This window comes from Halichoerus grypus, chromosome 3 (genome assembly GCF_964656455.1).
Source record: "Halichoerus grypus chromosome 3, mHalGry1.hap1.1, whole genome shotgun sequence".
Taxonomy (NCBI): Eukaryota; Metazoa; Chordata; class Mammalia; order Carnivora; family Phocidae; genus Halichoerus; species Halichoerus grypus.
The window spans coordinates 42,993,820-43,021,381 of record NC_135714.1 but is presented as its reverse complement, the minus strand read 5'-3'; the positions used below and the strand labels follow the sequence as shown (position 1 = coordinate 43,021,381).

General features: G+C 40.7%; 1 long non-coding RNA gene across 1 annotated transcript; it reads left to right on the top strand.

Moving 5' to 3' along the window:
• Position 1: 1 nt before the first annotated feature.
• LOC118534676 (uncharacterized) lies at positions 2-22,315 on the top strand. Its single transcript, XR_004916826.2, has 3 exons — positions 2-235; positions 1,522-1,628; positions 22,231-22,315. It is a non-coding gene; the product is annotated as an uncharacterized LOC118534676 (long non-coding RNA).
• The last annotated feature ends 5,247 nt before the right edge of the window (positions 22,316-27,562 follow it).

The following is a 27,562-nucleotide window of genomic DNA, read 5'->3' as shown; positions in this document are numbered from 1 at the left end:
CACAGGAAAGGAGAATGGCATCAGATCTTAGACAGCCTTGCGTGTCCTGGCAAGGACTTTGGACTTTATAAGTAACAAGAACTTATTGAAAAACTTTAAGCAGGGAAGTCAAAGAGTGCCCAGCATTTAACAGGTCTTTGAGAAATATCCACTGAATCAAGCTGTGGTTTATAAGCTATGGAGAATGGATTGTGAGAATGCAGGGCTGGAGCAAGAGAGACCAACTAGGAGGCTGGTGAGTAATGAGGTGGAAGAGATGTGAAATTTCTTAGCATGGCACAAAGTCTGTAATGAGCTTCTCCCTGCTTTCTTTTATTTAAAGAAATCTTGCAAACTTGAGCAAGGGTGTCTATGGAATGACCCCATGCCCTCCTGCATCTCACCCAACTCATCCTAGAACATTTAAAACTCATCTTAACAGCAGCAACAACATGAATCCTTGTTTGTGAAGAATTTACAGACCACCTTGGAGCCAAATAGACCTGAGCTCACATTTGTGCCTTACCTGGTGTTCTTCCTTCTTTTCACTCTATATCTGGTCCTTTCTGTTGGGTGAGCGGCTGAACTTATCACCTGAGTGTCATGTCTCGGCTTTGCCAGGCAAGCAGTAAACTCAGATGTTTCACATTGTATTTGGTGGTCTCTATGTCCTTCTAAACTTCTCAAGCTTGGGCTACAACTATCTGCATATTGCTAAACCCTCTATACCAGCCCTTCTCAATGACTTGCATGTCCCAGAATGTGGTATACTTATCCCACATTTATGCTTTTTCATATGTTGTTTCTTCTACCTGTAAGGCTATCTCTTTCCTTGTTTAACTCATGGATTTTCCATTAATCCTTAGAGATTTAGCTCATGTTTTAACCTCTCTCTAGGGCCTTTTCTCTGGTCGGGCTCCCTCATCTTCCAAGACCAAGGCTGTCTTCCAGGATGTATTGTCTTCTTGGTGCTCATGTCAACATTTCTTTAATTACACTGGTGTGCATAGAGCCTTTACACAATAACATATTATTTCATCAGGGTCTTCACATGCCTGTTCATGCATTCAATAAGCATTAACTGAAAATCTACTATGTGCTAGGAAATGGGTACTGCAGGACTTTAATACATGTGATATGGGAGCTCGCATCTCTACAAATCCATATGGCTTCATTACATATTTGTTTTACTATTCTATAATGTTTTCATAAATATTAACAACTTCCTTACATAGCCTTCTTTGGATTTGTGGACAGTGAAACCAAAGCAATGTCAGGAGCCTAGAAATGAAATCTTTGCTCTGGGTAAAATGGGCTAAAATGGCTTCATTATTCTACTTTTGTGCATTGTAGCTAAATACAAATTTCCCTTTCAGCATCTTTATTTGTACAATCAGCTTATTTCTGATTATAAAAACAATACGGTGAGTGTGAATTAATGAAAGAAGACAAAAATACATGTAAAAAAACCCTAAAGTCATCTATAACCAAAACTGCCATAAATTGGGTGGCTTATAAGTAACAAACATTTATTTCTCATAGTTCTAGAGGCCGGGAAATGCAAGATCATGGCACTGGCAAGTTCATTGTTTGGTGAGAGCCCGCTTCTGCAGAGACAGCGCCTTGTGTGTCCTCACATGGTGGAAGCGGTAAGCTAGCTCTCTGGGGGCTCTTTTATAAGGGCATGAATCCACTTCATGGCGACTCTGTTCTCATGACCTATGACATATGAATTTGGGTGTGGGGGGGACACATACATTAACACAACAGCGATGCAGAAAGTCTATGCCTTCATTGGAATGGTGGCTGCATGGATGTATATATTTGTCAAAGTTCATTGAACTATACATTTAAAACCCATGTAGGGGCGCCTGGGTGGCTCAGTCGGTTAAGGGTCTGCCTTCGGCTCAGGTCATGATCCCGGGGTCCTGGGATCGAGCCGCAGGTCAGTCAGTCTCCCTGCTCAATGGAGAGCCTGCTTCTCCCTCTCATCCCTGCTCATGCTCTTTCGCTCTTTCAAATAAATAAATAAAATCTTTTAAAAAAAATCCATGTACTTTATTGCATGCAAATTATTCCTTAAGTTTTTTTAAGTTTTAAATATTGGAATAAAAAAGGGATTGTAAGTAAGGAGAATTAAAAGACATAGCAAACAAATTTTAAAAAGCAGAGGAGAATATAATGTTTAGGGAGGTACACTTAAGTGATACAACTATAGAAAAATGCGTGGAAACAATTTGTATAAAAGTCAGTTACTGTAGCAGGAAGAGAGAAAATTTTCATGGGGTTAATGGAGGGGTTTCTGAGGTGGCTGTCAAAGTTCTATTTCTTGGTGTGGGTAGTGGTTGCCAAGATCTTTGCCATGAAATAATACATGTGCTTTATACAGTTTTTTGTGTGTCTGTGTTTTTTTTTATAATAGTAAGTAAAAACAATTTTTAAAAAATTAAACAAGGAGGGGCGCCTGGGTGGCTCAGTTGGTTAAGCGACTGCCTTCGGCTCAGGTCATGATCCTGGAGTCCCAGGATCGAGCCCCGCATCAGGCTCCCTGCTCGGCAGGGAGTCTGCTTCTCCCTCTGACCCTCCTCCCTCTCATGCTCTCTGTCTCTCATTCTCTCTCTCTCTCAAATAAATAAATAAAATCTTAAAAAAAAAAAAAAAAAAAAAAATTAAACAAGGAAACACAGTGAATGTCTATAGTGTATGTTCAAGGAAGGCCTCTTTGAGAATGTGACTTTAAGATGAGGCTTGAAGGATAAAAAGAATCCAGCTAGGGACTCCTGGGTGGCTCAGTCAGTTAAGTGTCTGCTTTCAGCTCAAGTCGCAATCCCAGGTTCCTGGGATCGATCCGGGCATCGGGCTCCCTGCTCAGCGGGAAGTCTGCTTCTCCCTCTCCCTCTCCCTCTGTCTGCCATTTTACCTGCTTGTGCTCTCTCTTACCCATTCTCTCTCTCTCTCTCTGTCAAATAAATAAATAAAATCTTTAAAAAATAAAAAATAAAAAAATCCAGCTACATGAAGAATACAGGGAAGCCCCAGGATAGGGGGCAACATTAACAAATAGAGATGTGAAAAGCTGAGAGCCCTAAGCATGGAGAGCACTTGGGAGGGCTCATGAGATTTAGATGCAGAGGGAAACTATAAACACATGCAAGGGTGTGGAAGATGAAACCTAGAGCTTGGACTTCATTCCATGTAGTAAGCTGGGTTGGTCCTGCCCTGGGCATGTATACACTAGTCCTCAGTCAAGGACTCATGGTTGAAACCCACAGAACATCTGGATTGCTCAGCTCTCTCTTTTCTGTTGCCCTCCTGTTATGGACTGAACATTTATGTCACCCTAAAATTCATATGTTGAAGTCCTTATCTGCAGGATGATGGTATTGGGAGGTGGGGCCTTTGGGAGGTAATTAGGCTTAGATAAAGTCATGAGAGTGGGCCCCTAGGATGAGATTAGTGTCATTACAAAGAGAAGGAGAGAGACCATGGGAAGACACAGTGAGCAGGCAGCTGTCTGCAAGCTAGGAAGAGAGCCTTCGTGGGAACTGAATTGACTGGCTCCTTGATCTTGTGCTTCCCAGCTCCCAGAACTCTGAGAAATAAATTCCTGTTATTTAAACCACTCAGTCTATGGCATTTTGTTATGACAGCCTGAGCTGACTAAGACACCTGTTCTGTAGATTCTAGCTACTTCAGTTGCCCCAAATTCTGATCTCTCTGCCTCTTCAACTCAGGGGAACCACAGTACTCTACTCCCACTCTTTAGGTGGGGTTCTGATCCCCTATGTGGCTCTTCTCAGTTCTCACTCCAATCTTTGAGCTTCTGGCTGTAGTATTGCTCCCACCTGAATCACTCAGAATCCAGCCAGCTACCCCTGATGTGGCGAGATAATCTAGGAAGATGTTTTCTCAAGTGGGCAAGTCAGATAGTAAAGAACAGTTGAGCTCAAATAAAGAGAAAAACAGTGCCTTATGGCACCATTAATACCTGAGAGTCATATTCATGTAATACCTTACTCCAAATCCAGTTATGTATTAGAATCACCTAAGGAGCATTAGAAATATATATAGATTCCTAGTGACTTTTGCTTCAGCATGTACATTTAAAGGTACTTTGGGGGGATCCTCACACAACCAGCCTAACTGCAAGTCCCACAAACATATGCATTTAGGAACTCCGCTATTTATTCTGCATCTGCCTCCCTCCCTCAGTTCCATTCTCTGCCCTTTGCTGCCCAATCCTGAACCCTGGGAGACTGACTCATGAAGACTGCATCCTCTCATGGATGCAGAGTTTTCTGGGCTCCCTGGTTAGAGATCGGAGAGCCTGTGTATCTTTTCCCAGGATCCCTCCCCATTGTTCTGATTTCGATATTGGCTATTTCCTGTATTATTACAGCCAACAGTTTGCTGTTGCTGGCTTGTTAAGTTTTCAGTAATTTTGTGAAGGTAGTTGCGAAAGACAGCCAGTCTTTATAAATAAAATACATCGAATTTCAAGTAAATACATTTAACAAAATAAACACACAAAACCCATCACTCCTGAAATAGTTTTCTGCATTTATTTTGTTATCACATATGCTGCTGAGGTTGCTTACAACTCTTGTGTTTGTATGATGGCAATCCTAGAGAAAGGTAGGCTGCTCTTTGTTTCTTCCCAACTCCACGTGCAATGACTTCACAGTGGTAGCTTGAAATTGGCCATAATGGGAGGATTTACAAGCAGGCTTTTTTTCCTCCCTGAAGAACAGATTGTGCAACATGTACCAGGAAACAACCACTGGGCACAACCACTCCAACCCTCACCATGCTTTGGTAGCACTGTGTCCTCCCCTTGGGTCTTCAGGCCTAGGGTTGATGACAGCTTCTCTTTACTGCTGACAGCTGTATTCTTGTTGGTTCTCCTACTTCTGACCACACCTCTCAGAATAGTCCCTTTATTAAACTCCCTTCAGTTAAATTCGTTTGAGTGTATCATCTGCTCTACACTGGAGGCCTGACTAATGTGGGAACCATTGCCAGAGACTGGTATTTCCACAAGTGCCACAGAGGGAAGATCTAGAGAAGATGGGCCCTGGGAAGTGGGGATACTTTTTACATTGAAAAATATTCGTTGGTCAAAGAAGTCTAGGAAAGAAAGGATCTGACCAAATTAGAATGTTTCTTTCTTTACTCAGAGAATTTAATATAGCTGTTATGCATTGTGAGTAAGTCTTAAAACTTCATGGCCATTTCTTTTTTCTAAAACACATCCGGGCGCCTGGGTGGCTCAGTTGGTTAAGTGACTGACTTCGGCTCAGGTCATGATCCTGGAGTCCTGGGATCGAGTCCCGCATCGGGCTCCCTGCTCAGCGGGGAGTCTGCTTCTCCCTCTGCCCCTCCCCCCTCTCATGCTCTCTCTCTCTCTCTCTCAAATAAATAAATAAAATATTTAAAAAAATAAAAAAAAATAAAACACATCCTTTGTAAGCAATTTTCCAAGAAACGCTCCCATGGAGTCATTGTAGAAATGCAGTATTTGGATATACCTTGGAAATGGACCTAAAAGGGAAGATTATTAACAGTTTTCATAGTAAGTTTTTATTTTTTAGACTAATTGAGCTGATGCTGCCATTTTTATAAACATATGGTAACATTTCTTTTAGCCATTGACACCGTAGAATAAGTCCTGTACAGCTGAGTACAAAATTTAAAGGTCTAAAGATTAGCCCTGTAAGCAATGGGGATCAATTTAAGCCATGTTGGATGGAAAGCATTTTTAAATGTACAATGGCTTTGTGATGTTTGTATGATGACTACTTGAAACATTTGTCAACACAATTTGGGGGTCAGTGGCTGTTGATGTGCCCCTACATTTAATGACTCCAAACTGCCGGCCTTGTGTTTTTATGTGTGTGCTTTAGATATTTCCTATTATTTCACTCTCTGTCAGGTTGTCAGCTGTCATTGCTGATAATTGTCAATGTGTCTAATTCTAGCTTCCCTCTCGCTTCTAATCTTCTCTAATGTGAGAATCCAGATAACCAAGCTGGTTACAATTGTGTATACAGTGATGGGGGATGCTTATTCTCTGTATTCTGGTTTGATAAGCTTACCAGATAAATGGCTTCTGCAGAAGAGACATAATAGACCAAACTAGCTCAAATTTAAGCTAAACCAAAACTCAGTTGTGTCTGTTCAATTGTCATAAATATGGATAGCAAATTTTAAATGTAAAATGATAAACTCCAGGAAATGGGATATATTTTGTGGAAATTAACCCTTTGGACTGAAGTTTCTATTTTCATGAGATACCTTTTAAAGTACAGACAACTCTTCATTATTTGGTGAAACTAAGTCTATTTTCTTGACAACGATTTTGTCTATTTCATGTCAGACAAATTAATTCTGAAGGGAAAAGTAAATGTTCACTATCTGTTTTTTTTTTTTTTTTGGACTGGCATTTCAATCCAGGATTGAAATCATCTCTGTGGAATGACAGCTCAGAGAACCCAAACATCTGAAGGAGACAGAACTCAAAAATCACAAGAGAAACCCCCAGGAGTTCTGAAAAGGCACCCGCCTGAGGCAACACACACTTATATAAGCTTCCATTATGCATGAAGTTACTGAGGATTTTTGCAGTGGCTCATGGGAGACCTATTTACATGGATTTTGTTACAGAAGCTAACCACATTTTGAGTCAGACAGAGTGGTGTCTGCTGTTAAATAAATAAGTAAAAATGTCCTCATGAAAAAACATCTTTACCAGTCAGGAGTGGTCATTGGTGTGACTCATGACCTTGAAGCTGTATTTGGACTTGATGAAGGATAAGTCATCAGTCCATCTCAAGAGCTGATCATTCTCATCGATTTCTAGAAAGGTGTCATTTTTTGGTTAATGCTAGGAATGTGCACTGAGGCACAAATTGACACCCACACACAGAGAGAAATGTTTATTTTATTTTGTTTTATTTTAATATACTATGTTTGGGAAGAATTTTGAAAGAGCTCCAGTTGATTGAAGGAGATTGTTTTCTTAAAAGTTGATATTTACCTTCTGGGTGAAAGGAATCTAATTTAGACTAAACCCAAAGAAAATTGAGTTAAGGCCGGCTAGGATGGCAATAACAATTATAATGATAATGATCACTACTATTTATCAAGTTTCTATTATGAGCAGTGTACTAGGTATTTTATATTCATTTATATTCATAAACCTCAGCACAATCCTGTATTAGCCCCATTTTACAGATAGACAAACTAACAATTAGACAAGTGAATCAAGTTTACACATCAGTGAAGTAGCGGACCTAGGATTAAAACCTCAAATCCATTGGACTTTTGCTTAATCAGCCCCACTTGTCTGTCACATTGTAGGCACACGGATTCAAGCATTTAACCCCTCAGTTCTGGACTATAGCCATGGTGCCTTACCCGGCTTCCTTGCAGCTGGCCTTCCCACCTATGATCTGATAGCCATATTGTGGTTATTTATCTCCCTAAAGCTCAATTCTCCTTCAGTAAAACCCCACCCTCTGCAGGAGCTTGATCTCTATAGCCTGACATTCAGAGACTTCCAGGACTCGACTACAACCACTTTTCTGTTTTCATTCCCCATCTTTTCCTACCACACTCCTGTGCTTCAGCCATCTTAAAGCATTTGACTTCCCTATTCACCTTAGACTCATCCTATCGGTATCATTTTCTCCACCTACAATGTCTTCTACCATGTCTACACATCTAAATTTTACCTGCCCTTCATGGCCCAGGGGCAGTGCATGGAACCTCCCCTCATCCCCCAGGTGAAAAAGATCCTTCCCTCCTTGGAACTCCTATGACAATTTGCATATGCATCTCTCATGGGCTTTATCACTTACCACCCAGAGCACTAATTGTTAGTGACCAATTCTCATCTTGATATACCACAGGGGACTGTGCGTATCTTGTTCAGCACAGAAACCTCATCTTCATATTAAACACATAGTAAGCACCTAATAATGTTACATGGATGAAAAGATTTTTTTACTGCAAACGTGGTACCTCTTTTTATTGAAATAAAACATACATATAGAAAAAAGAGAAAATGATGTGTACAATTAATTATTACAAAGGACACATAGCCACTAAATTGTGACCCAGGTCAAGAAATTGAATATTATTTATTCTTTTATTTTTTAGAGAGAGAGGCTCATCGGGGGGGGGGGGGGGATGGGCAGAGGGAGAGAGAAAGGGAGAATTTTTTTAAATTTATTTTTATTATTTTTTAAATTATTATGTTCAATTAGCTCATCATTAATTTTTGATGTAGTGTTCAACAATTCATTAGTTGTGTATAACTCCCAGTGCTCATCACAACATGTGCCCTCCTTAATACCCATCATCCAGTTACCCCATCCCCCTACCCCACTCCCTTTTGTAACCCTCAGTTTGTTTCTGGAAGTCCAGAGTCTCTCGTGGTTTGTCAGGAGAGGGAGAATCTTAAGCAGTCTCCAACCTCAGTGCAGAGCCTGTTGCGGGGCTCGATCTCACAACACTGAGATCATGACCTTAACTGAAACCAAGAGTCGGACTCTTAATGACTGAGCCACCCGTGTGCCCCAAGAGATTGAACATTAAACACACCCCCTTAAGGTCTCCTTTCTCCTCCTAATTATTACTTCCTTTTCCCAAAGTTAGCCACTGTTATGACTTCTAATACTACAGATTAGTTTGACTGTTTTTTAAATTTTATATACTGTAATTGCACACATGTGTTCTCTGGTGTCTGGTTTCTTTTAGCTCCATACTGTGTTTGAGAGATTTATCCAAGTGGTTGCATGTGGCTTTATTTTGTTTGTTTATTTTCATTGCTGAATAGTATTCCACTGTATAAATATACCTAGGTTTATTTATTTATTCTAATCTTGATGGGCACTTGCATTGAGATATTGTGTCTTGATGGATATTCCAGTTTGGGACTATAACAAATAATGCTGCTATGAACACTCTTCTATGGTGTTTGCATTTTAGTAATGATTATGGTATTGAGTTGAACACAATCCAGATTGATTTCAGAATAAATTGTAATATATATGAGTAGTTAAAATGTTTCCAATATTGTGTTAGACAATGAACAGTATTAGTATAAGTGAAAGGATTACTGAAATAGAAATTCAACACCCAATCAAAAGGGTTTTAAATACCAAGGCATCTGGGAGTTAGCATAAGCCCATGCATGAATGCCTATAAGGTAACGATGGTAATAAAGAGAACTTCAGTGCTGTCTGAAATCCATGTTCTATGCAGCAAACTACACCTGCATGTCATTCAGCACACACATCAAACTGAGATTCCGCTCAAAGACAAATCACATATTGTTTTAATTTCCTCTTAATCACCTCATTAGTGAGAGAGGGATTCCTGTCCTAGGGTTGTGGGGATGGTTGAACACAAAGCACTGAACCCCAGACAGAGGAGACTGAGAGGAGTTTATTAAGCACATATATTCACAGCCTGGAGTAGGTGGACACTCATATCCTGCAGGACCACACAGGGGTTGCACTCAGGAACAGTGTAAACTATCAGGGGCTGCTAGGTAGGTTTGTAGTATCAAGAGGGTGGGGTGACTCCTGGTTCCCATGGGAGGATGTAATTGGCTTGTTTCAATAATTCTGTGGGCTGAGAGGAAACGGAACCCACTACTCAGAGATAAATGGGAACTGTGTCTGGTCCCTGGATAAGGAGGGTTGTTTGGCAAGGAACCTCATTCACGGCAGCAAAGAGGGCAGGGAACTTGCACTTAAGCACTCAAAGCCCCACGTTGTGCTCTAGATGTGAACGCAGCACATGATATTGAGCCCCAATATTAGGCCTTATACCACATATATGCATGAAGAACATTGAGGGCAGGACCCAAGATGTGACCAAATTCAGCAACAAAGGACAGTAGGAGATACCTCCTCTGGGGACCCCAGAAAAGAGGTTTTCAAGGGTAATTTAAAATTTTTTAAATTTTCAGTGCTTTACATTCTTGCCCTTCAAGGTCTACCTAAATGGTTGGCTACCTCTCGTCCACCCTCCATCTAAACAGTCCAGGTAAAATCTATGAACACAAGATATAACTAACTTTAATTTCTTAGAACGGAGAACATGAGTGTGTGTGTGTATGTGTGTGTGTGAGAGAGAGATACAGAGATAATTTAATATATATATTTTAAGTTGATCACCCTGGATTTGGTATATATCCTGTGCCCTCATTATGAGGGCTTTTTCACACAATAATTACAGTGCTATTTTATGTCTTTGGCTTTGATCTTAGACATGGTAGGTAAGCTTATTGAGGGCAAAAATAAAATCTTATTCACCTTCACGTTTTTCCCAGGACCTAGGAGAGAGGTTCTGATCTGAAAATGAATGTCACTTCAGCACGTAGGTCAGAGCATAGTGTAAGTAGATGCTTAGCAAGTGCTGTGACATATGCTGCTAGTAATGATATAACCTTCTAGTGTGGTCCATGGGTCAGCCTCACTGGAGCTTGTTAGCAATGCCAACTCTCTTGTGTGCCCCAGACCTACCAAATCAGAAGATCCTCAGGTGATTTATATTCTCATTAAAGTTTGAGAAGCATTGGCATAGGAGGGCATCCTCCCATGAGGACATCCTCTCCTTGCTGGCAGGATGGCTTTCCTCATGATTCGGGATGTTCCCTGAAAACAAGAAAGTGCTGAGGAATCTGACATGTCTTCTCACCCCAGCCACACCACTCTGGTGTAATTGAAAATGAACTGAACAAGACCCAAAGATTTCATCAGTGTATGCATTGAATTTCTTCATTTAAACAAAAAAGAAAGGGAAAATGATTGGGAAAAGGAAGCAGGAGAAGGAGGAGACGTGAAGAAACCGTGGGTTGCCTTGAGTTAGGATGCAATCCTGCCTTACGATGTCCCCATGCCTGGGATCCGATACTTGTAAAGTGAAGAAATCTTGACTCACTTCTCCTTTCCACTTGCCTTCTTCAAGTCTCACTTTTATCATTTGTTTTGATTTGCATAGTGTCTGGCTCCAAGATGTTTGGTGTCTAAACAGAAATTTGCTGAACAAAAATAGACAAGGGGAAAGTAAGAAAACAAGAGCTTGGAAGCTTTCCCTCTGGGGTAGGGAGAATCTCCTCAGGTTGCTACTCACAAGCTGCTTTTCCTTTCACCCAAAACTTGGTCTCCCAAGACAAAAGTGTATCTGTGACACATTTTGCTCATGCTGAGGTCAATCCTTACAAAAGCGTCAAATCATAGCATGAAGATCCTAGAAAAGGACCTAGAGGTCCTATGCTTCAGCAAGCCCTCAACTTCAGAAATCGATATATATTTTTTGATCATATCAGCATTACATCTTTACTATCATTTACCCAATACTTATAAACAAATAAGCCTGAATAAATTCATGCATATATTTGGAATTATCAAAAAATTTAATTTAAAAAGGCACTTTTATTAGACCCATAAATAGAAATTCAGTATCACTTGTTCTAAATGAGAAAAAGAAATGTAAATGCAAACCAAATATGATTAAATTCTAGCTGGATGGTGTTGCCTGGCAAAGGCACAGAACCTGAAGTCTGCTCTGTCTTTGTTCAGAAAGTGGGCTGGTGCCTGGCCTCATGGATTTTATATTTTAATGGGGAACAGAGGCAGGCAATAACAAATGGACATAAATGTATAAGACAGTATCAGGCAGTGAGTGGTAAGTGCTATGAAGGAACCCAGGAGATGAGGTGTGTGAGTCATGCACCACTGTTCCCAGCTCCAACAGATGTTCAGTAGTGTTTCCTACACTGTCCTCAAGGCTTTAAATATCTCCTATAATCCCTAAGAGTACCTGGGAATATGGGTATTATTATGCTTATTTTACTGAAATGAGGCCCTGAGGAGTTAAGTAATCTGTGGAGTCCTACTACTAACAAGGGTCAAAGTTAGTATTTGAACCCAGTTTAAAGAACCTTCTGTTGGATGCCCAACTTCTCCAAATACTCAGCTATTCACAGTCACTTCCCCTGCAGTGGACCTCAGAGAAGCTTTAATCATGACTGTGGTACACATATTTGAACCATGCTTGAACTCACCCTATTTATTCTATTATCTTTGTTTTCATTTTTTTCATGGGAATCTGTGGCTGTTGGGAAATCATGGCATATTTTATTCAATGTATCATGGTCTTGAGCATCAGGACATTTTTTCTTGTTTTTAATATACATGATAGTAAATTCCAGTTTTAATAACTTATGAGAGCTGCCAGTACTATCCTTTCAAGTGACACTGCATCTAAATAATACCATTCAAACTGTTCAATGAGAAAATAAACAGATCTTATCCTATCTGCACTTGGAGCATCTTTTGGTCTGGGCCTTACTTTAGGAAACTATGAAGAATTTGTGTGAGGAGAAAGTCCGCTTTCCTGGAAAAGAGAGTTTGAGTCAAAACCAAGTGGTTCCAAGGCAATTTGCATATTCATTCATTCATTTAATTCAAAAGTTGTCCAACTATGACCCTCAGGCTAAAGCCATCCGTGTACCTGTTTTTGTAAATAAAGTTTTATTGGAATACAGCCATGCCCCATTTTTGTATTGTCTATGGCTGCTTTTATGCTACAATGGCAGAGCTGAATTGTTGTAACAGAGACTTAGGTTCTGCAAAGCCCAGAATATTTATTTTCTGTCTCTTTACAGAAAATGTTTGCTAATCCCTGAGTAAATTAATTGTTCAGCAAATCTTTTTTTGAGCACTTACCATGAGCCACACATAGTGCTAGATAATGATGACACAGGGATGGGTCAGAGAGACTTCTTGCCTATGAAGCTCACAGTCAAAGTGCAGCATCTGGAGTTGACTACGGAAAAGGATTCTTTATCCTATGAAAACGTTAGGTGAGGCTTCAGAGACCAAGGGAGTGGGGTCATCAGGGGTGGGGGATGTTTACAGACTATCAAGGATGGAGGAGCCACTGAAGTATTTTCAGCAGATTTGTCCAATTTACCTTTGGATAGGTGAGGCTTGGCGGCAGTGTGAGGGAACTGTTTCATTTGTTATGTGAGTTTGATTTAGATAATGGTCGCATAGGACACTGTTATTTGGCACGCCCCCCGCCCCAAACACACACATACCATATCCTTGGGGATATTTGAAATATAAGACAAACACTTAAATGGGATTACATTAAGAAGTTTAACATGAATGACTAAATAATATTTACATGAAACAAAAGTGTTTGAAACACATACAGATACTGAGAATTCTTAAGTAAATAATCTTAGCCCAAACTACTCCTCTCACACTTTATGCCTTTTGTGGACTAGCACAGTCTTGGGTGTACACTTGCTTCCTTCCTACTATTCATAGAGCTGAGTCTTGGAGTTCACCAGGAACCCATATTAAGATCTGAGCTGAACCTCTTTATCCACCTCTGTCTGTATAGGCTTTCATTCTCTGCCCTCTGTCCTCTCTACTCCCTCTGTCCCCTAAAAAGATAGGGGCCCTCAGAAGCTGTGGTCTGCCTGCCCACACCGACCCAAACTCTTATCACTAAGCCTGTCTGCTATCATAGAAGGAAAAGAGCATATTGATTTTTGCTGGTGTTAACACTCTAATTTGGGAGGTTTCTGTATTACCAGAGAGTTACTTACTAACCCATGGTTCCTCTTTAACTTAGACCACAGTCCAAATTTGCTGTCTGCCCTCTTGAGGCTGTAACCCCTGTCCCAGTCCAAAGCAAAATCAGAAATGAGGAGACCAGTTAGGCGTCTATTGCAATAGTCTGGATGAGAAATCCTGAGGTACTGAACCAAGGCAGAGGTCAGATGGAGAGGAGAGATGGGACTCAGGAAATAAACAAGGTAGAGTTGGCAGGACTTGGTGGGCAGTTGGACCTAAAGGGTGAAAGACAAGTTTCATGTTTCTAGCTTGAGTGTTGAAAAAGGTGGTACCATTCCAAAAAACAGAAAATATAGAAAATAAAATTAGGTCTTAGGGGAGGATAAATGTTGAATTTTGAATATGTTCTTTGAGGTATCTATGGGTTCCCAAATGGAGATGCCAATTAGATACATGAGTCAGGAATCTGATGATAGGTCATGAATTAAGTACAAATTCGTGATTTGTAGTTCATAGGAGGTAGTTAAAATTCTGATCATGAATGAGAACACCCATGGGGTAGGTGGAGGGGGAAATAACCAGAAAATGAGGAGAGCGACCTTGTGAACCAAAATGTCTATGGAGAACACTGAGGATGAAGTGCTCATAACAGACTGAAGAATGGCTACCAAATGAGGAGACCCAGGATAATTTATACAAAGGTTATATATATTGTATAATACTATGTCTTTTAACTCATAGGCTTGGTATGCATAAAATGGAAAAGTGGTTTGTAAACTAGAAAACATTCTAAAGTTATAGGATATTATTACAAGTTTGCAGTTTGATTTTATGCATGCAGTGCTTTATATCTATATATATGCATATATATTTGCATATTTATATGATAGTGATATATATAATGCCTTGAAGGCACTGGAGATTGAACAAAAGCAGATGAAGTTTGGAGAGGCTCCAGTCCTTGAAAGAAGGGAACCACAGTAGGTGAGATCTACATTTATTTGGGGCACTCTGCATTCTATGAACTGCAGGGTAGTTAGAATTCAAGCAGAAAGCCAGTCCTATTGGCTTGAGGTGTCAGAAGATGCAGTTTGGGGCTCCAAAGAAACTGAGGGGGCAAATCCTGAAAAGGAGGCACTGCAAAGGAGGAAGCTCTCAGATCTGCATAAAGCTCTCAAGTGTATGGATGACCTGGATGCATGGAGGAGATGCAGAGGAGATGAGTAACATTCAACAGCTAGACATCTGTGAAAGTTGAGCAGAGTTCCAGCTGTTGTCTTACACAGAGGCAACAGACTGGAGTTTATATCCCACCAAGTTGGAGGGACTTGGTAAAGGCCCAGGATTTCCTTTTTTTCTTCTAAATCTTGTATTTTGAAATAATAGTAGATCACAGGAAGTTGCAAAGATAGGTCCCATGCACTCTACACTCAGTTTCTCCCATGGTTGGATCTTATATTAACTATATTATGATGTCAAACCAGAAAATCGACATTACAAAACGTGCACAGTTTTTATGCCATTTTATTACAGGTGTAGATTTATGTAACCACCATTGCAATCAAGACACAAAACTGTTCCATCACCACAAAGAGCTCCCTCGTGCTACCCCTTATAATCATGCCCCCCCGCCACTATCTCACTATCTCTAATCCTGACGATAACTAATATGCTCTCAATCTCTGCAATTTTGTTATTTTGAGAATGTCATATATATGGAATCATATGGTATATAACCTTTTGAAATTGGCTTTTTTCCACTCAGCATAATGTTCTTGAGATCTACCTAAGTTGTTGTGTGTCTCGATAGATCTAATGGTTCCATTTTGCTGCTGAATAGTATTCCCTGACATGGATATAACAGCTTGTTTAGCTATTCACCTAATGAAGGACATTTTGGTTATTTCAAGTTTTTGGTTTTATTACAAATATTCAAGTATTAAGTTTTATTGCAAATAAAGCTGCTATGATCTTTTGTGCACCCAGAAACTTTCAATTCTCTGGAATAAATGTCCAGGAGTGCAATTACCGGGTATGGTTTTCCTTTTGAAATACCATAATAGCCAGGCTTTAGTAGTAAAATCTATGTCCCAAGACTAAGTAAAAGCCTCAAAACTTAGGAAATAACTGAATAATCTCACTCTAGCTTAACATCACAATAGCTTAAACAACACTCTAACAAAGCTTAAAACCAAGCCTCCCCACATTCATGGTAAATGGTCAGTAATTAAACTGCCTGGAAGATAAAAATAGACAATATGAATAGGTTTATATTTATAAAAGAAATTCAATCAGTAATTAATAACCTTCCAAAACAGGTAGCACCAGGCCCAGATGGGTTTGCTGGCTAATTCTACCAAATATTTTTTTTTTTTTTTTAAAGATTTTTTTTTATTTATTTTTATTTGAGAGAGAGAGAATGAGAGACAGAGAGCATGAGAGGGAGGAGGGTCAGAGGGAGAAGCAGACTCCCTGCCGAGCAGGAAGCCCGATGCGGGACTCGATCCTGGGACTCCAGGATCATGACCTGAGCCGAAGGCAGTCGCTTAACCAACTGAGCCACCCAGGCGCCCTAATTCTACCAAATATTTAAAAAAAAAAAAAAAAAAAAAATGATATCAATTCTCTACAATCTCTTTTAGAGGATAGAAACAGAAGGAATGCTTCCTAGCTCTTTCTATGAGGCCAGCATCACCCTGATACCAAAACCAGACAAAGACATTACAGGAGAAGAAAACTGCAGGCCAGTATCTGTCATAAATACAGATTGAAAAAAAAAATCTCAAGAAAATATTAGCAAATCGAATCCAGTAACATATAAAAAGAATTACACACCTCAACCAAGCGGAATTCATGCCAGGTATGCAAGGCTGGTTCAACATCTGAAAACCAATTTTTGTAATCTATCACATTAATAGGCTGAAAAAGAAAGATTTTGACAAAATCCAATACCTATTTATGGTAAAAACTCTCAGTAAAGTAGGACTAGAACTTCTTCAACTAGATAAAGAATATCTTTATGGTTTAGCTATTCACCTAATGAAGGACATTTTGGTTGGTGCCTGGGGTGTCTGGGGGGCTCAGTTGTTTAAGCAACTGACCCTTGATTTCAGCTTGGGTTATGGTCTCAGGATTGTGAGATTGAGGCCCACATTGGGCTCCATGCTCAGTAGGGAGTCTGCTTGAGATTCTCTCCCTCTGCCCCTCCCCTCACTCATGCTCTCGCGCTCTCTCTCTCTATATATATAAAATAAATAAGTCTTTAAAAAAAAAAGTGTCTACAAAAACTCCACAGCTAACATCATACTTAATAGTGAACTGTCGTTTATCCAGACTATGGAATATTATTCAGTGTTATCAAGCCATGAAAGGCATGGAGGAATTTTGAATGCATCTTACCAAGTGAAGAGAGACAATCTGAAATGTCTACATACTATATGATTCCAAGATAGGAAATTCTGGAAAAGGCAAAACCAGTGAGGCAGTAAAAAATCAGTGGTTATCAGGAATTGGGGAGAGAGAGGGGTGAAGAGTGGGAGCACAGAAGACTTTTAAGGCAGTGAAAATATTCTGTATGATACCATAATGATGGATGCATGTAATTAGACATTTGTCCAAACCCGAATGTATAACACCAAGAGTGAATTTTTTTTAAAGATTTTATTTATTTATTTGAGAGAGAGAGGTTGAAAGAGGGAGAGGGACAGGCAGAGACTCCCCGTTGAGCAGGGAGCCCAACATGAGGCTCCATCCCAGGACCCTGAGATCATGACCTGAGCCAAAAGTAGACACTTAACTGACTGAGCCATCCAGGGACCCCCAAGAGTGAATCTTAATGTAAAATATGGACTTAAGAGAATTATGTTGTATCAGTGTAGGTTCCTTAGTTGTAACAAATGTACCACTCTGGTGCGGAATGTTGGTAATGGGGGAAGGTGTACATGTGAGGGGACAGGGAGTATATGGAAAATCTCTGTACCTTCCCCTGTAAACCTTAAACTGCCCTAAAAAAATAAAGTCTTAATAAAAAGAATTTTTTTTTAAAAGGTAATTGTATGGGTCATATATAGTGGTTAGAGTGTGGGCTGCTTTGAATTTTGTTCCAGCTCTTCTGCTTCCATACTTCATTTTTTCCCATGCTTTTCTATTTGACCTCGGGTTCTTCTTCCCTAGAGAAAACTCTGAGGTTCCTGAGGAATCATGGCGTGTCTGCTGCAGTATTCCTCAGCCTTTGCTTTCTTTCCTTTAACCCTCCGGCTTAGCTCTTTACCTTTTCAAATGAAATGTGCTTCTGAGAGCTTTGCTTCTTAAGAGGTTATCACTGGAAAGCCTTTGAGAATTTCTTTGTGTGTCCTCTGTGTGTATGTGTGTGTTTGTGTCAACATGTTCTTGTAAGTAAGAGGATATTAATGAAAAAAGAACGGCAGCTCCTTCTCAACTGGGCCAAAATCCAAGGCATCTTTCTTACCTAAAACACCGAATATGCAAATCCAGTTTTGCATGTTTAAATTCTTGCCTTTCTCCAAGCTAACGGTTGATGGTACAAACAACAAGCTTGGAAATTCAGGTCACAGCCTGACATCCGAACTGTGGGAAGTGACATATTCAGTAGGGTATGAATAAAATGAAGCCGTCAATGCAGTGGTATCTGCTGGGCTCTAGCTCCTGCTTTTTGGAGATTGTATTATGTGTAGATATCATTAGCTCCTGCTATTGTTTGCATCTTTTCCCAGTGCTTTGTCTAACCCGTGGTTTCATAGGATGCCATTCAGAGACTGACAGGGCAGCGTCTGGAGTGGAAAGGGCTTCCTATGCAAGTCTAAAGGGCAATGGCTGTTCATAATTAGACCTGACAGTTATTAAAGTTTGCCAGTATGCTTGCCTTTATGGAGAAGAAGAATTATGGGACTACTAGAGATGGCAAGATATTCTGATACCTATGGTGAGTTCCACCAATGAATCTGCAGCTTGGCTTTAGAGAGGTTGCAGGGGGAATTCAGAATCCCAAGGCTCTCGGGAAAAGCCACAGCTCCTTAGTCTAAGCACTTTAGATTGCTAGCAGTTAAGATGGCCAGAAGGTTCACTTGGCATAAAATATGTCAATGCCTTCTCATTGTTTTTAAGGAAAAAAAAAAAAAAAACTCAAACCCTCCTTAACCTGTTCTGCCCCTATATCATTTGGAATATTTCCTAAATATTTCTCCAGCTTCATCTCATACCTCTCTCCACCTTATGATATGAGTTCTGCTTCTCCCTCTATCCAGAATTCTCTTTTCTTTCTCATTAACTCCTTTTCACCCACGTCTCAGCTGAAGAGAAGCTCCCTCAGAGAAGCCTCCCTTGATATCTGAATGGGTCAAATCTCCTTTAATATTTGTTTCCAAAGATGAAGATATAGGAAATGAAAATGGTCTTCCTCCTTCTCCATTTAGGAAACTCCTATTCAAAATTCAAACTCCAGCTCAAATGTCTCCCATGCTATGGAGTCAGTCACTCCTAATTCCTCTGGTCAGTGTTTGTGGTTCATGACTTATTTTTATCTCTTCTATATCCCTGAGAGATTTGTTTGGTTATTTATCCGCTCACAATTCTGTCTGTTCACTCAATATTTGACTCTAGAGGGATAAGAACTTTGTCTTACTCATCCTTGTGTTCCTGGTTCCTATTCATTAATAAATGTTTGTTGAATGAATGATTGTGTAAATAAAGTGAAAAAATGAAGGAAAGTATAGAAAAAAACACATAGGATACTAGTCTTTATTTATGAACACAGAGATATTCGTATCACTGAGTATTCATTTCTTTTTTGTTTAAACCAGACACCTCTGGACTATAGATCAAGATATACTATTTGTAGTGGACTTATTTTTTTTTTAACCACGCTTTTATTTTTTAAAAACCATCATTTATAGTTTAAAATGCCCTCTTGCTCCCTCATTCCCACCTGATGATGACATACCCTTAGTTCTTCTCCATCCAAATCTCAATTCTAATCCACAGAAATTTACCTCTTCTGTGTTCCATTCAAGGTGATGATTAGTTTATATGATCATTTAAGCTCAATTAATTTGCTAATTAAAAGGGCTACAGAGAGAGTCAGTCAGGTCTTCAGGCCCCTCACTCTTCTTTTGCCTGGTGGACTTCTGGAAACAATGCCATTGCTTAATCCAATAGTGATTGAGATTGTGGCAGTATCAGTGAGGAGTGCATTCAGCTGCAAGTGGCAGGAAACTTGATCAGGTCTGCATAAACAAGGAAGAGATTTATTGTCTTCTTATATTAAGAAGGCTGGAGATAGGTAGTCCAAGTCTGATGCAGCTAATCAGGGATGTCTTCAGTTGCCCAGAGTCCTTGTAACTCTATGCTCTACCATTCTTAGTGTCTTTCATCCTCATCATTACAAGATGGCTGCTGCACCGTGAGGTTTTGCATCTTTATTCCAGCCAGGAAGAATGGGAAAGAGGGAAGGGCAAATCAGTGAAGAAACATGCCAGACAGATTGATCCCATTACAAACTTTCTCAAGAGCCAAACATGATGGCTTAAGTCTCATTGGCTGTAACTGTGTCACATGACCACCCCTAGCTGCAAAAGAGGCTGGAAAATTAAATACTTGTTTAGGAATTGTTGATTAAGACAAAATTAGGATTCTTTCAGTAGGGAAAGGGTAAGAGAGATGCTATTGGGTCAAGATCTAGCAATATATATCACAGAGCACTTACTGAGTATCCTAATGAGTCAAGGAGCAACCATATTTGAATCCCTTTCCTTTTGGCATTTTCTCAAATTGTGAGGAAAGGCTTGTTCCTGCCCAGGACCTAGAAACATGTATAGTTGCCCTTCATAGAGCTGTATCACCCAGCTATCATTTGGAATCTCCTTGTGCTTGTATTAGTCAGCGTTCTCTAGAGAAACAGACTCAATAGTAAGATAGATAGATAGATAGATAGCTAATAGATAGATAAAGATAGATTCATATCTTATTTATAAGTCTACATCTAGAGATCTATACATCTATTTCTTCCATCTATCTAGAGAGAGATTTTAAGGAATTGCCTCATGTGATTGTGGGGGCTGGGAAGTCTGAAATCCATAAGGCAAGCTGGCAGCCTGGAAATTAAATTAAGAGTTGATGTTGCAGTCTTGAGACCAAACTCTGCAGGGCAGGCCATCAGGTGAGAAACTCAGGCAGGGTTTCTGTGTTGAAGTCTGTAGGCAGATTTGTTCCTTCTTTGGAAACCTCCGTTTTTGCTCCTAAAGCCTTCAAATGATTTGATGATGCCCATCCCCATTATGGAGAGTAATCTACTTTACTCAAACTTTACTTATTATAAGTGTTAATTACGCCTAAAATATCTTTGCAATGACATCAAGATTGGTTTTTGATCAAATAACCAGCACCATAGCCTAGCCAAGTTGACACATAAAATTAACCAGCATAATCCTCAAGATCTAGTTCAAAACCATAGCCTGAGGAATCCAAAGCCCTTTCCAAGATGGCTGCACATTCTTTGAAGCTTTTGTTTTTAGGGCCACCTCAGGCTCCATAACACATGCAGCTTCCATCCTACATCCTAGTCCAAGTCTGCCCTGAAGTTCAAACCTGTTCTCAGTATCCCACTATAAAAAAAAATCACTTGCATACAGCATTTGTGGATTTTACAGACTGTCCTCAAGATTTGTAGAATTGGGAGATATCCTTCCACAATTTCCTGTAACCTTCTCCGCACCCTTGTCAGCACCTTTCCTTCGGACTGATCCCCCACCAAAACCCCAAATTCTTTCTCCCCACGTAGGCAAAATTATTTCCCTTTTTTCTGATACTTAAAATCACAAATTTTCAGGTGTCTTGGATATACCCCAAGGCTTTTCCAACATAGTTTTCCCAACAAAGACATTTCTTTCTCCAACTGGAACTCTTGTACCATCGCTAAGTTGATGACATTTTTTTACCTCTTTACACCCGGGAGTGTGAGACCAATACATGTGGCTCTTGAGAGAATTCAAACTTTTCAGAGAAAATGGAGTAATAAAGGCATACAGGGAGAGAGATCCCCAAAAGGTATTACAACAATAACAACAACAACAATAAAAGGCATTACAACACAGAACAGTTGCCATGTTCTCCTGCCAATGAGCCCAAGCTCCTTAGCAAGGCTCAAAGGGTAGTCATCTTCCTAGTCACTTTACTCATGCTGTCTATCCTCAAATTCCATGTTCTGGTCATGTTAAACTACCAGGTATGCATGTCTTTGTCCATGTTGTTGCTTGTGCAATGTTCTATCTACCTCTCTCTCTTTCTCTCTCTCTCTGCCAGTCATCCTAGTGAATTCATCCTTTAAGAAGCTTTCCCTGACTCCTCCAGGGAGAATGTTCCCATTGCTTCTTGTACGATAATTCTCTCCCAAAAGGACCAGGAACTTAGTATTCTCTATTCCTTTGTGCCTGCTAGAGCATTAGGACCACAGCTCAATAAATACTTGTGGAATTGGATAAAATTCAAATGAATTGGCATGCAACATATTCATCCTTGGAGATTTTCCACCTAAAGTCATTATAAAGCCAAGGAAAATTTCATTTCTGGGTCCTATATTTAAAACTACTGTTACATTATAATGCACTAAAACAGAACTTTTCACTTTTAATAGGAAAAAAAGACCATTCATATAGAACCCTGAGAATGCATTTGAAGACCCCCCGCCAACATTTTTGAAGATCCCCCCGCCAACATTTCTGAAGACCACATCTGGAGAGACACTGACTTAAAAAAATCAAGTTTTATTCTATGGAAGAAGACATTCACATGGGAATTATTACTCTAAAATAAAAAGTGTTGTCTCTATAACTGGTAATATTTTTGTTTTAGATTATTCTTAAAACCCAAAGGGAAAATGTCTAGGATTCCTAAACATTATTCAAACTTGTTTCAGAAACATGGAGGTCATAACTCATGGGGCAGGTTTCATGACAATATGAGTGAGACCCTAAGACAGAGCATCTGGTCTTCATACCAAGATAGTGTTAATCTTCATCTCACAGATTCACATTTAGCAAGGTCAAGGGCAAATCTGCATGGGAGACCCTCGACATTAGAGCAGGCTGGCCCTGCAAGCTTATCCCACTGTCCACCCAAACATCACTCCTTCTCTAACACCACTAACTATAGTCTTCCGGAGGTCTTACAAAAACATTTGAAATTTGAAAACTGTATTTCCTGTCAACAGGATGCCACACACGTCAGTCCTCTAAAACCTGCCAGCCACCAAAAATGTGGCTGGTGGTTCCACTTTGGGATTTTGTCCAGAATGCAGAATCTTGGGCCCTATCCTAGGCTGTCTCCCACTGCATGCCTCAAGGAGCTCCTTCATTGGCAAGGAGATGCTCTGAGGCCCTTCTACCCACCTTATGTCCTTTCTCGTCATCTGGATTCACTCCATTAGCTCATGGTGTCCTGTTAGCTTTCACAGGCAGCCTGCAAGTCCTGCCCTCACTGCAGTTCTGGCTCCAAGATTATCCTCCAGGGACATGGCAATGGATTATTTCTGTGTGTGCAAACCACTCACCCTGGACATTCAGAGGTGGCTTCTGGCTGATGAGCTCTGTGATCCTAATCTTATCAGAAGACAGCCTGCCGAGTGAAGGCTGGTGTAATCCCCTCGGCTGCCAGTGTTCTTTTACTCTCCAGTAACTTTTTGACTCCGAGGGGCCCTTGGGTTTACACTACAGAAAGTGAAGTCCAACCTCCTCCATCTACAGCTGCTTCCAAGGAGCTGCTGTCAGAGGGCCCAGGTCTGTGAATCAGTGCCTCAGCCCATATCTCTCTGTCTGCTCTTGGGCTTCCTGCTCCCATTGCTCAGGCAGATTGCAGATGCTCTCCTTGGGATCTGGAGCTTGCCAGCCCACTTTGCAGTCAAATGCTCTACCACTGAGCTACACCCCCTGCCAGCCCACTTTGGATTGTACCTTTGTCCTGAGTCTGTGTTTGCCCAAAGCAGTACCGTGGATTTTCTCATGCCCAGGAGCTGCAGACCAGCCCCATCTCCCTTTCTCCCCTTTCTGGCCCCGACTCCTGGACTTGGGAGGGGAATTTACAGCAACCAGTTTGGACCGTTGGCAGGAAAACCATGTGGAAAAACATGGCTATATGACCCAAGGATGGAATTTTTATTTCAACTTTTGCTCATTGTTTACCATTAAGATAAAAGGATTCATGCATGCAAATGAATAATGTTGACAGATTTCTAAAGAGAGAAACAAAAGGAAGAGTCATATATTAACTGATATGAACTTACTACAAAGGCACATAGGGACTCACAGTAGTAACACAGGAAGTTACCTCCTTGGCCTTATTGGCTATGTGGTCACTCTGGTTCCCAGAAATTCCAACAATAACATATGCTTGAGCTTTCAAGAGCAATGGCAATAACCTCATCTGAAGTGACAGGCTCTCATGTTGTTCACCTACTATTGATGTTTCCCTAAAGAGAGTATTTGAGTGGATTAAACAGAATGTTATGCCTCCATGGGGCAGAGTTCAGAGCAAGCTTCACAGCAGAGGAGCTCCCTTGGCTTCAGGTCATAAATGATTGCCTTCAGCTTACAAATCTTTTCTTGGCCCTATAAATGATGACTGGTATAGCAGGTTGGTTGCATCTGCAAAGCTCATACAATGTGTTGTGGTCACTTTCACAGTGAAAATGACCGATACGGAGGTTTTCCCAGATGGGGGATATGTAGGCAGCTAATATATACAGCCTCAGGAACTCCTTCTCAGCCCTTCCAGAAGACCCCGTGAAGGAGAAGGAGAGTGCTGGCTAGGAATATGAATGAGATGGACTTAAGGAGGTTTTCTGATTCCTCACTCTGCACCACTACCAACCACCCCATAAATGGAAGTGGCCAGACAATTGGGATTATTGTCTGTACTAACATGACAGAAAATCATAGGCTGAGATGTTGCCATCATCCTGACCTGTACCTGCCCTTCACTCCATTCACGACTTTAAACAGTTTATTCTGACCCACCTGAAACAGGTGATGACACCCATTCAGTCATTGCAACAAACACTGGAGGGTTTGTGCATATAATCCCCTCTGTTTCAGCTCTGTTATTGTTGATTTAGTGCTTTTCATGATGCCCCTTGACCAATGTCACATACACTGACCTGCCAGCAGGCAGGGGTTTTATTTATGGGTAGCTTTAGGCTGGTATTCTCAAAATGCTGCTTACCCTCTTCACCTCACCCTTCCCTCAATGGAATAATTCTCCTAGAAGCTAAATACAGCTTCAGAAACAGCTACTGAAATGTTTACCTATTTCTTTTCTGTCAACAAATTTCACCAACAAGATCTAAGAAAGTCTAGAGAAAAGACCCTCACAGAAGCATCCTGCTCAGTAAGGAGAGGTTTCTAACACCATGAGCACCTCTTTATATCCTTACATGATTCAAAAAAAAAAAAAAAAAAATTGGCGGACTACCATCGCTCCTCACCCCTCCCCCAAATTATGCTAAAAGTGATTTGAGGAACTGTTGGTTGAGAAAATATGTAATGATAAAATAAATTCAGTACCCGTTTTTAATTGAATGTATATCTTACAGATCACAAGATCTGCATACATTTCTTTTTTTTTAGATCTGCATACATTTCTAAAAATAGCCACCCGCACCTGGGAAAGAAGTATTCTTGAGCAGTTTGCAGACACTGCTGATATCACAGACCTCCTGCAGAAATTCTGTATTGGAGCTGATGTCAGAAAATAGTTACCTAGGGCTTTTGCTCTGCTCTAGGGATTTACGTTTCTCTTACCCAGAAGGCAAGGGCATCTGGGCCAGGAAGCGTCCAAAAGACTCAGTATGTTTTCAGATTCTCTCCAATCTGGAGAACTCCAAAAAGCTGAACAAAGGGATCAATTATTCTGGAACCAAACCAGGGATTCTGATCTCTCCTGGAGTGAGAATGGAATATCTGATCAAAGCTAAAGTTTTAAGCTATAGAGAGTTATCCAGATGTCTCACCTTTCCCCATCCTCAAGAGCCCTTCTAGATCAGCTCCGGAGCCTGGTTGGGCCGTAAGTCTGTGAGCTGTGCCTCTGTTTTAGGGCCAAATGAGAGTCAGGAATTCCAACTTTGCTACTTAGAGATGTGACCTGGATTGTGTCAGTGGTAGTCATTAATGCTAGATGGTAAGATTATGTGTCTTGACCTTCTTGTGTTTGGGTGGGACCATATAACTGGTTCTGGCCAGTGAATTTTGGGCAAATGTCATGGTGTCACTTCCAGGTCAGATCATTTAGTTGCCATTCTGAGACCCTTCGGGGCTTTCTCTCCCCCTAGCATTTGACCCATGGCATCAGAGATGGTGGAGGTTCTGCCAAACTGGGTCTCTGAAGATTGTGATGAGCAGAGCATCCCTGCTGAACTATGACGGCCAGGTAGTATGTTGGGAAATAAACCTTTGTTGGGTTAAGCTACTGCAACTTCATAGTCACTTGTTCCTGTGGCACCAACCTCACGTAACCTGACCAGACAGACTAGGTTATACTGTGCGATGGTTCTATGTTTTAGGTTCCCCAGCAAAATTAAATGGGAAAATCAAATATTTTTATTTGTTATGAAAATAAAATCCTATCACCTCCAACCTCTCTCTGATTTGACTGGAATCAAGTTGGCTTTCAGGAGCGGGAAGCTGAGAAAAGGCAGCATCACCAGGGTATTAGTCTGGGGGCACACCTCCGGCCAGGCTACTTCCAAAGCTGCACCTTTCCTCTGTCCCTACAGAATGAGCCACACAGGCAAGGTGAAGAGGGGCAGGCCCTCTCAGAAACTCGGGAAACATGGGACTGAGCCTTTGTGTTCTATGAGTGTCAATCTAGTTCTTTTCATGAGGACAACCTTTTTTGTGCTTGAGTTTAAATGGCATTTTGAATCTTGGCCAATTTGAATCATTCTCGCCCCTCACCCTGATCCTCCCCGGGACTCTTGAATACACTTGGGTTTGTGTTTGGACAGTTGCAATGATGTATTTCAAACCCAGTGTTTAGCTGCACACTTTAATGACAGGCAGGGACTAATTGGGCAGTTTGGCACATGTCAGGTTCTAAATGCAGGGATGAAGGTTCTAATGGCAACAGAGAGAGAAATAGATTTGTCCTGAACTTGGCAGCAATGTCACCATGCCAAACTCTGCCAGCCTGATGCTTGAACGTTTCCAGACCTAAGACTTTTCTAAAAAATGGAAAAGCACCCTGGAACCACTCATGAAATAGGAAAACAAAAATCTGCTTTGCAACACCTTTCACAAATACCAGTGATTTGGGCATGACCCTTTTGGGTGAAGGCTTTTTAAATAGCATGATATTTAAACTTGGTCCAACATCATTGTTTCCCCATTGCCATTCCCTTCCTTTGACAGACATCTCATTATTAAGCATCATATTATTAGCACAAATGCTTTCTGTAGAAACATAAAAGCAAGGATGCTTATTAATCAGAAACCAAATTTTCTATTCAGGCTCATAATCAGGGATCTTGGAAAATGTGAATATGCTTATTTAGTTGGAGGGACTGAGAGCAGCTTCCTCCTGTGGTACTTGATCTGCCAGGATGCTGATTTCCTAGGGAAGGTGTACTGAGACATAGGAGAAACTACATAGAGTGGAGCAGTCCTGGGGTATCTACCAGGGAGAGTCTTAGAGGAATTGATCCGAAGAGAGCTGAGAAGGGTTTGCTGCTGAAAAATATCTCCCCACTGATTTCCCTACATTTCCAACGTCAGAGATTCATCCCTTCTTATCTTAAGGATTTTGTATTTTAGGAGATGTAGTAAGTTAGTAAAATCCATGAGCTTTGAGGCCATGCTCCCTATGTTCGGATCCTAGCTGTGCCACTTCATGACTGCGTGACCCTGGGGAAGTTACCTAAATTCTCTGAGCCACCGTCTCCTCATTTGTAAAATGGGATAATAATTGTTCTGCCTCAC